Genomic DNA, 9,708 nt, shown 5'->3' with positions numbered 1-9,708 from the left:
TTAGAACTATGGTGTTGGAGAAGACTCTTTTTTTTTTTTTTTTGGTGTTGGAGACCCATTTAATGTGGACACTCTAGGCCTGGGCAGAGTGGCAAGCGCCCAGGAGTTGGGCAGGCAGGCATGGTGGGTGAGCTGCTGGCCCACATCTGGCTCCAGGAAGGGATGCTGGGAGGTGCAGGCTGGCCCAGGCACACCAAGGGAAGTACCAGAAAGGTGGCCTAGGCAGGCAGACCCCCCACCCCCAGGAGATCTGTCGGCCAGGCCTAGAGAAGGTATCCAAGCCAGGTGGTGAGTGTCCAGGCCAGAGCCTGGCCCAGCAAGGCAGAGTTGGGACCTGGCTGGGGGCTCCCAGAACCTAGAGGCTGGCATCACTGGGGGTCTCTCCAAGCTGCTGCTAGAACTCAAGGCGTATCTGCCAGTTGGATTCAAGCAGTTCCTGGAGGTGGGCATGGGAGGTGGTCATTCTTCTCCAAGTGGTCCAGACAGGAGTTGATCTGGTCCAACAGGGAGTTGATGACAGTGTATTCTGCTTCCCCGAAGCTGTCTTCCTTGCCTCTCGCGCTCGCCCCCACCGGCGTGCCCAGGTCCCCGTTGGGACCCCACATTGCGGACTTGGGTGCCGCAAGGGCTGCGAGATGATGGAACGTGGTGACGATCTTGCCGACAGCCAGGACGGGTCGGAAGCTGGAGGCGGTGAGTGGAACTCCGGGCCAGAAATCGGAGGAGACTCTTGAGAGTCCCTTGAACAGCAAGGAGATCAAAGCAGTCAATTCTAAAGGAAATCAGTCCTGAATATTCATTGGAAGGACTGGTGCTGAAGCTGAAGCTCCAATACTTTGGCCACCTGATTTGAAGAGTGAATTCATTGGAAAAGACCCTGAAGCTGGGAAAGATTGAAGGCAAAAAGAGAAGGGGGACACAGAGGATGAGATGGTTGGATGGCATCACCGACTTAATGGACATGAGTCTGAGCAAACCCTGGGAGATAGTGAAGATCAGGGAAGCCTGGCGTGCTGCAGTCCATGGGGTCACAAAGAGTCGGACAAAACTTAGTGATTGAATAACAGCAATACTCATCCTTCAGCAAAGTTACAGAATTTTAGAGGAGAATGCAGCCTGACACATAATCTTAGTTGCAGTACCCTTAGTTCTTCAGGTGAGGAATCTGAGTGCAGACTGTGGATTCACCATCCTCAGATCAGAGATCCTGCCTCCAGGCCATGTAGCCTCATAAGCTTCTAGAGGGCAAGCTCCCAGGCTGCCGCTTCTCCCCATTCTCTCCAGAGCCTCCATGGTGGCCCTCCCCAAAAAGGGAGCATGAAAGAGGTGGTGAATGAAATTCCTGCTGCCATACTCATTTACGTTCGCTGACTATTCTGAGGCTATAAGTTCTCTTTTTAGTATTTTCACAGTGTATAACTTTCTCCAAAGTACATTACCTACTATTTAAAGGCCAGGTGGTCCTCATCTCACCTTTTTCTCTCTTCCTCTATTTCTCCTCTCTTTAAACTGAATCCTTTGTCAAGGTAATGGACATCTTCCTTCATTGTGACCGTTTTTATTCACAATTGTCACACCACAGGCTTTCAGTCCAAGGTCCCAAATTCTGGATCCTGTTCCAGGGAAGGACAGATAAAATCGAAGGCCAGGAGAAAGCCTGCAAAGGGAAGGAAGCAGGAACCCTGCCACTCTCTGAGTCCTCGTCCTTATATATCAGGCTATACCACACCCCATGCTCTGCAGAGGCCATGGCAGCCCTCATTTTCTTTCAAGTCTAATATTACCAGGTTTTGCCTGCTTCACTCTCAGAGTTTTTAATCAAAAATTTTTTTTTGCTTTTAAGCAAGGCCAGGAAGTGGCCACTGTCACATATTAGTAAAGTCACATGAGACAGCACAAGCAGGTACACAGTGTATATTGAGTTCAGGGGTAACACCGGCTTGGGGTATATAGGGATATCTTCATGGAGGAAATGGGATTTGAAATGGGCCTGAAAAGACAAATTGGATTTGGACAGTGTTTCAAGTGGGCAAGGAGACAAAGTCACAGGAATAAAATCCAACACAGCAGGAGGTAATTAACCAGGACTGAGGATGAACAATGCACCTTCGGATATCCACCAGTGACACAGTCAAGAAGGGTTTCCTACTATAACTCAGGTGAGTTGGGAAACGGGGACTGAGCAGGAAGAGAAGGATGGAAGGTGTGGAAACCTTTGGGAGGCAAAAGCAACCAAATGTTATTCCAGAGGCCCCGACCCTAAGGCAGAGGACCATCATAAAGTTGCTCAAGAGTGTTGGGACAGGCCCTGGGGACATTTCCCTGCCTGTGTCCCCCTCCCAGGCAGCAGCCGCCACAAAAGGGATCATGAAACATTAATTCTATCTGATCTGGGGCCACCCAGGCAGAATCATGTCACATGATACTTTAATGACCACAATTCAGGCAACATAGTCTGGCTGTGAAGGAAGAACTCCTGTCCCAGCCCAAAGGTGCTCATGTAACAGGAAGGAACAGGAAGTAGGACTCAGAAATCTAGCATGAGACCCCCCTGAATGCTCCAGGGTTCCCTGAGAGCCTGCTCTGCCTTTGCGGGATAGACAGGCATCTACCACCTCTCAGCCATTCCTCATCACCACTAACGTGAGCTGTTCTTCTGTGTATGGTGTCACTCCAGAACTAATAAAATGTGAAAGTCTAATTGTATTAGCAATTTCCCATCATATTCTATTAATATGTATCATATTGGTATCCATTTTCACTAATGTGACATGAAAGGCAGTAATGTGATTACTTTTTTAGTGAAAACAAATGTTAATGTAATTAAATGTTGACCACATAGGCTAGGAGGTACAGCAACCAGTAGGTATTTGAGACTTTCTTCCTCTAGAAAAAAAGGAGGAGGTGGAGGAAGAGAGAGGCGTCAATCAGAATTAGGAAAAAAATATTTTAAGTGTGCCATGAAAATTCATGGTCAAAACCTGCCAGTAATAGAGCTCTTCTCTAGGACAGTGCCTGGCACATTTTATGTTAACAGGGAGACTATAGCATATAGCGGAGAAGGCAATGGCAACCCACTCCAGTACTCTTGCCTGGAAAATCCCATGAACAGAGGAGCCTGGTAGTATGTAGCCCATGGGGTCGCAAAGAGTCGGACACGACTGAGTGACTTCACTTTCACTTTTCACTTCCATGCCTTGGAGAAGGAAATGGCAACCCACTTCAGTGTTCTTGCCTGGAGAATCCCAGGGATGGTGGAGCGCGGTGGGCTGCTGTCTATGGGGTCGCACAGAGTTGGACACGACTGAAGTGACTTAGCAGCAGCAGCAGCATAGCATATAGAGACAAGACATAATTGTTGACATCAGAGTCTGGCTTCATATTCTGGATTTTTCTAGCTGAGAACTTTGGGCAAATTAATTTCTTTAAGCCTCAGTCTCAGTATTTGAATAATGGAGATAATAACAGCACCAAGCTCAGAGGTTCTTGCTAGAATTAAATGAGATTATGCTTATAAAACACTTAGCCCTGTGGCTGGCACATAGTAAATGCTCACAAAATATTAGAAAGTACTGCTGTGGTGCACAAAGGAGTAGACTAAAGTTTTTATCCAATGATCCTGGCTCCTGTTCAAGCATGTAGCCCCTTGGAATATGCCTTCATTGTCCTGGAATAATCTACTTTCTTAGAATGAGTGAGCTTTTAGGCTCAAATTTCCAAACAGAACAAGTTGGGGGGAGGGGGGGTGTGGGGGGAAGCATTGTTTTTTGTTGTTATTGCTTTCATCCAGGTCCTTTGTCCCTTCTTCTTGCTAATTCAGAAGTGAAAACCCAAAGACCTTTTCTATGCCCACCAGAAAATAAGGGAAATATTTAGTAGCAGATTCAGCTTTTTCCAGGGAATAAGAGGGTAAGAACTGACCGCTTCTGACACCAGTTAGGTGGTCAGTGTCCAAGCAAGATGTGCAGGTGAGCCTTTCAGGGTCTCTTCCCCACCAGGGCTCCTTGAGCAGGAATGCCAGGGACAAGGGAGAGGTCCCGCGGGCTCTTGGTGTTTGTCTCTGAGTGGGACTAGCGCAAGACAACATGGATTCGGGCTTCCAAACACTCCCAGAGCAATTTCTGCCCGGAGTGGCACCACGTCATTTCCAAGCTCGCTTCTGACTGCAAGAGCCTCTGGTTCCACAACACTCACCCAAATGAATCAACCTACTCAGTCATCAAGCTCAACTTCTAACAAGCAACTCAAAACGTCTCCATCTTCTGGCATCTCTAAAGAAGAACTTGCCCTAGGGTATTTGGAAAGTGTGCCTACGAAGTAAGATTGGACTTGTCCAAGGTACCTATTGTCCTTCAGTTCCAGTACATGATCAAACTTTCATTTTTACATCAGAGACAAAGATCCATGTATCAAAGCTATGTTTTTTTGACTAGTCATGAATGAATGTGAGAGTTGGACTGTAAAGAAGGCTGAGTGCCAAGGAATTTATGCTTTTGAACTGTGGTTCTGGAGAAGACTCTTGAGAGTCCCTTGGACAGCAAGGAGATCAAACCAGTCAATCTTAAAGGAAATCAACCCTGAATATTTATTGGCAAGACTGATGCTGAAGTTCCAATACTTAGGCCACCTGATACAAAGAGCTGACTCATTGGAAAAGACCCTAATGCTGGGAAAGACTGAAGGCAGGAGGAGAAGGAGACAACAGAAGATGAGATGGTTAGATGGCATCACTGACTCAATGGACATGAGTCTGAGCAAACTCTGGGAGATGGTGAAGGACAGAGAAGCCTGGCGCACTGCAGTCCATGGGGTCACAAAGAGTTGGACCGGACTAAGTGACTGAACAACAATATACTTGGAGCCTTATGTAATTTAGCATTATATTGGACTGCTCTTTTCATAATTGAGGTTAATTTATTAAGCATAATGCTCAGCACTGTATTTAATACTCACAGCAACCCTCTGAGACAGGCACAGTAACCCCACTTTACAGATAAGGCAGCTGAGATTCAGAGAATGGCCAGTAGGGGCAGAACCAAGAGTTAACTCCAATATTTCTCCCCAGAGAACCACCTGTCTTTGTAGGAAAATGCCTTTTATAATGCCAGGGTTACTAGAAGCTCACTGAAGGCAGGACTTGCCCTTGACCATATCCAGTGAAATCAGGAGCTCTGGGTTTCATTCTTGTCTCCACTTCTCACCAATGGTCATGAACATGAACTGTCACATGACTGCTCCAAGCAGGGTAGCCATGTGATTTACAGTCCAGATCATGACACATCTGAGACTGAAAGGGAGAACTAACTAGACAGGACGTGGCCCAACAGACACATCAGGGCTAGCCTAAGGGTACCGCAACGTGCCTCACACAATCATTTGCAAAACACCGCAAAGTAGGGAGGTGGGATGAAACATCAAGGTTACCTCCCAGACTGAAAACTTGGATTCCTTGAGTATAGTAAGGTGGCAGGGGTGGGGGGGGGGGGGAGAGTGTGGTGAGGAGAAATATATTTATTTTGACAGGTAACCAGAAACACAAAATGGTGAATATTGAATACTGAGTGAAGGGTGCACAGGAAACAAGTGGTATGACAGGAGGGCATTTGTTTTAATTCTGAAAAACACTACAAAACACATAAAAGAAAAACCATCTCTAATCTCACTGACTATAGCCCTCTTGGTACATTTTTCTTCCAAGATTTGTACCTATGTTTAGACAACATAACTACATATAAACATACATCCTTGAAAAAATTTGAAAAGAGTCAGGTATAGTTAGCAGCTCTGGTTTTTCATTGCTGCTCCAAGGATTTGTCCCTTTCTCTCATACACCCGTGTGTGCACATGCTCAGTCGTTCAGACATGTCTGACTCTTTGCAACCCCGTGGACTGTAGCCCTCCAGGTTCCTCTGTCCATGGAACTTTCCAGGGAAGAATACTGGATTGGGTTGCCATTTCCTATTCCAGGGGATCTTCCTGAGCCAGGAATCGAACCCAAGTTTCTTGTGTCTCCTGAATTGGCAGGTGGATTCTTTACCACTGCACCACCTGGGAAGCTCAGTGATTCACCTTTAATAAAGTTTCTCCAGCTTAACTCTACATGGGTGTAACTACCATAAGAAAATAAGAGAAAAAAAATAAATATACATCTTTTTTTAAGTGAGTGACACTGTCAGACTGCACTGTGCTTATTCTCACATCTGCATATAAAGACTCATCTCATAAGATAATGAGGGTTTCCCAGGTGGCACAGTGGTAAAGAATCTGCCTGCTAATGCAGGAGACACAGGAGACCCGGGTTCTATCCCTGGGTAGGGAAGATCTCCTAGAGTAGACAATGGAAAACTACTCTAGTATTCTTGCCTGGAGAATCCCATGGACAGAGGAGCTTGGCAGGCTACAGTCCATGGGGTCATAAAGAATAGGCCATGACAGCACAGCACACAACACAATCAGTAACTTCCCACCACATGGATGAAGCTGTGTATCTCACCATTTCCCCTCTCACTGGACATTTAAGCTGTGATCAACTACTTCATAACCAACTATAAAGAATGTCACTATACATTCGTCATTACACAGACACAATACTCCTGCTATATTACACTTTTAAGTACTTAATATGATCATTTTAAAGTCTAAGAAATTCAGTCCAACCACTCACCAGAGAGGCTGTACCAATACACCCATTTCCACCCACACTGTATGAGTCCACCCATTTCCCAGCATGTTTGCCAGCATCAAATTGTCTCCATTTTTTCAAATCTCCCAGGTTAAAAAAAAGTATGTGTTACTGATTAATTAACATTTCTTTAATAACTTGGAAGGCTTTCTTCTCAAATGTTTATCAGTCATTTTTTCTTTAAAAATACAAAGTACGTTTTCCCCTATTTTTTCTACCTATTGTCCTTTACTTTTTGCTTCATAAAACCTCTTTGTATACTAAGAATATTAATCCTTTATATGTGATACAAATATCTTTTCCCAAAAGTTGGTCATTTGTCTTGTGAGTTGGTTTATGTCATCTTTTGTCAAGTACCAAACTTTGTGCTTTTGAGTGTTATATTTCCATTTTTCTTTTTCCAAGGCCTCTGGGATTCCTATCTTCCTTTGAAAAGTATCCTAACCCCAAAATTTATCAGAATATTATCCACAGAAGTTCTGAGGATGGAAGTCCCCTGGAATCAATCAGAAACAGGGCTGGGTAGGAGCCAGGTCTCATCTGCCCGGCGGGATTCCTGGCAAGCCCAGGGGAACACGTGCATCAAGACTGCTCCACTTCACTCCCCGAAAGGCCCAAAGGGCAGAGAAGAGCGAATCCACCCTGCCAGGGCTCTGGGGGCCTAGCTCAGTTCTTAGAAATCCCAGGCTTTAAGGATTCATTAGAATTTTGTTTTCTACTTCATAATTTACTGAGATGTATTTTGCTATAAAAGTAATATTTTGATTACTAGCCAATGAAATCATTTAACTTCCCCTCCTTGAAATCATACCCCAGATTTGTTTGGCAATACTGGGTACCTCTGGCAGTATCTAAACCCCAGTTCTTGGGGCTCCCCTTGGTAGTCCAGTGGTTAAGAATCCACCTTCCAATGCAGGGGACTTGGGTTCAATTCCTGGTCAGGAAACTAAGATCCCACACGCCACAGGGCAGCTAGAGAAGCCTGCACACTGCAATGAGAGGTCCTGAGTATGGCAACTAAGACCCAAGACAGTAAAATAAGTTAATAAATATTAAAAAAATTTAATTTAAAAATAAGCCCCAGTTTGAGACATTTTGAACACTGTTTTTAAAATGAGATCAAAGCAGAGAGGAGAGACAGAGAGTTGACCAGTTCTACAGGTTAGGGAACTTTAAGCTACTGTCAGGATTGGCCATCATGGGAATCTGACCCAAGTGCCAAACTGGAGGGGCAAGGTCTAGACTTCCTCTTTATTGAATCTGTTGATGCTCCCTTTCCCTCCCCAATCCTGCCTTTTCCCACAGTAGTCTCCCAACTCCTTTCCTTGCTTCCATTCACCCAGCCTTTCCTCACCATCCCCAACTCCTTGAGTTCCCCCACAATTTTCCAGCATATTCTCTGATGGGTCTGTTTTACTGTTGCCCATTTTGGAGCCATAGATCAGAGACATGCAACCAGCCATCCAAAAGGCTTCAGAAAATAAAGACCTCCTTTACTGAAGGAGTAAGCATGGAGCGTGGCATCTTTCACTGGGACCAGTGCTAAAAAAGAATTCTGAGCGCAGACACTACATTCAGGGGCAACCTAGTGACCCTCAGCCTCTGATGTATAAAATGAGGCAAAAACAAATATAATACTACGAGGGCTCTATGGAGAATCAAATGGGTTAATACAGTAAATGTGCTTAAAACAGTACCTGTCACAAAGCAAGCACTCAACAAATGCTAGCTGCTGTCCACGTTATTACACTATATGTAAGGGCTCAGAGTTGTCACTAAACGAATGATCTTCCTGCTACTGCTTTTACTCATAAGAATAAGCCACCCTCAATCCCAAAGGAGGGATGGAGGCTGCAGTGTTGGGAGGGGAGGGTTGGAGCATGGTGTCAACCAAAAAGATCTGTTAGGATAAGTAACTTGCCTGCCTGTCCCGTGGCACTTGCATTCTAGGCTGCTTCAGAAAAGATCAGTGGGAGAACTGTGCCTTGACTTGCGTCACTTCCAGCAAAAAAAAAAAAGATTCAGATGAGAAACAGCAGCCTCTGGAGGCCTGGTTTTTCAGATGGATTTACTTGGCATAAGTTCATACGTTCCCTAAGTTTCACATTCCTTCTCTTGGGTTGATCCGGAAGTGGGGCTCCAAGCTTTTCACTCTCCTCTCAGTTCTGAAGCAGCGTTGCAACTTACCGCTGCCACCGTACCACTTTCATTCCAGCTGCCCGTGGGGTCCCGTTCCCAGCCTGGCCCTACCTCTTGCTAAATGACAAAAGATCAAAGCTTTCATAAAACCACAAGGGAAGGCAAGGAGAGATCAGGTTATCTGGGCCATTCACTATACACACACACAGCGTGTGTGCGCTCGCCCGTGTACACTCACACACACCCTCTGCCAGATTATAAACTGCAAAGCCAAACAAGCCATAAACTCTTATGGGGGACAAGGGGGGAAACTCACGCCAGAGAGATAACAACAATACCGTCAAATTTCAGACATGAGCAGGTTTTTGTGTGTGTGGGCTCCAAACCAGGGGTTGGGGAGGGAAAAGCTGACAGCCCCTTAGACCTAAAGCGGCTCAACTGGGTGCCACTATAATAAATCAAAACCAGTTATGTAAAATGTAAAATTATCATTTGGAAATCACTCTCTCTGAATAATTCAATCATTGACTTTCACATCAAACAGCCATTTCAGCCACCCACACACACAGTTCAGTCTCATACTGGTCTTAAACTCTCTCTAATTATCAGCATTAACCTATCACATTACTATTTCATTCCTATTTCATCCTGGGGGAGGGGTCAGTGATTATGATAAATCACAATGAACAAGAAAGACTTTCAGCTGTCCTTCCACACGGTTCCAGAGTTCCCTTGATCTCACAGTGACAGGTCTGCCTTTGTCCCAGGAACGGACAAGGACAGATAAGCATCCTCCCTCTTGACAAATGCATTACCAATGCCAGTCAGGACAAAGGGGCCAAAGAACCCAGCTCTGTGGCTGCTCATGGCCATCTCCCATGTCTACA

At 45.4% G+C, this 9,708-nt stretch overlaps 1 pseudogene; it reads right to left on the bottom strand.

The window, feature by feature from the left end:
• Positions 1-355: 355 nt before the first annotated feature.
• On the bottom strand, positions 356-605 carry LOC122703121 (annotated as a pseudogene).
• Between the last annotated feature and the right edge of the window lie 9,103 nt (positions 606-9,708).

Source organism: Cervus elaphus, chromosome 11 (genome assembly GCF_910594005.1).
Source record: "Cervus elaphus chromosome 11, mCerEla1.1, whole genome shotgun sequence".
Classification (NCBI taxonomy): domain Eukaryota; kingdom Metazoa; phylum Chordata; class Mammalia; order Artiodactyla; family Cervidae; genus Cervus; species Cervus elaphus.
This window is presented reverse-complemented; position numbering and strand designations above follow the sequence as displayed.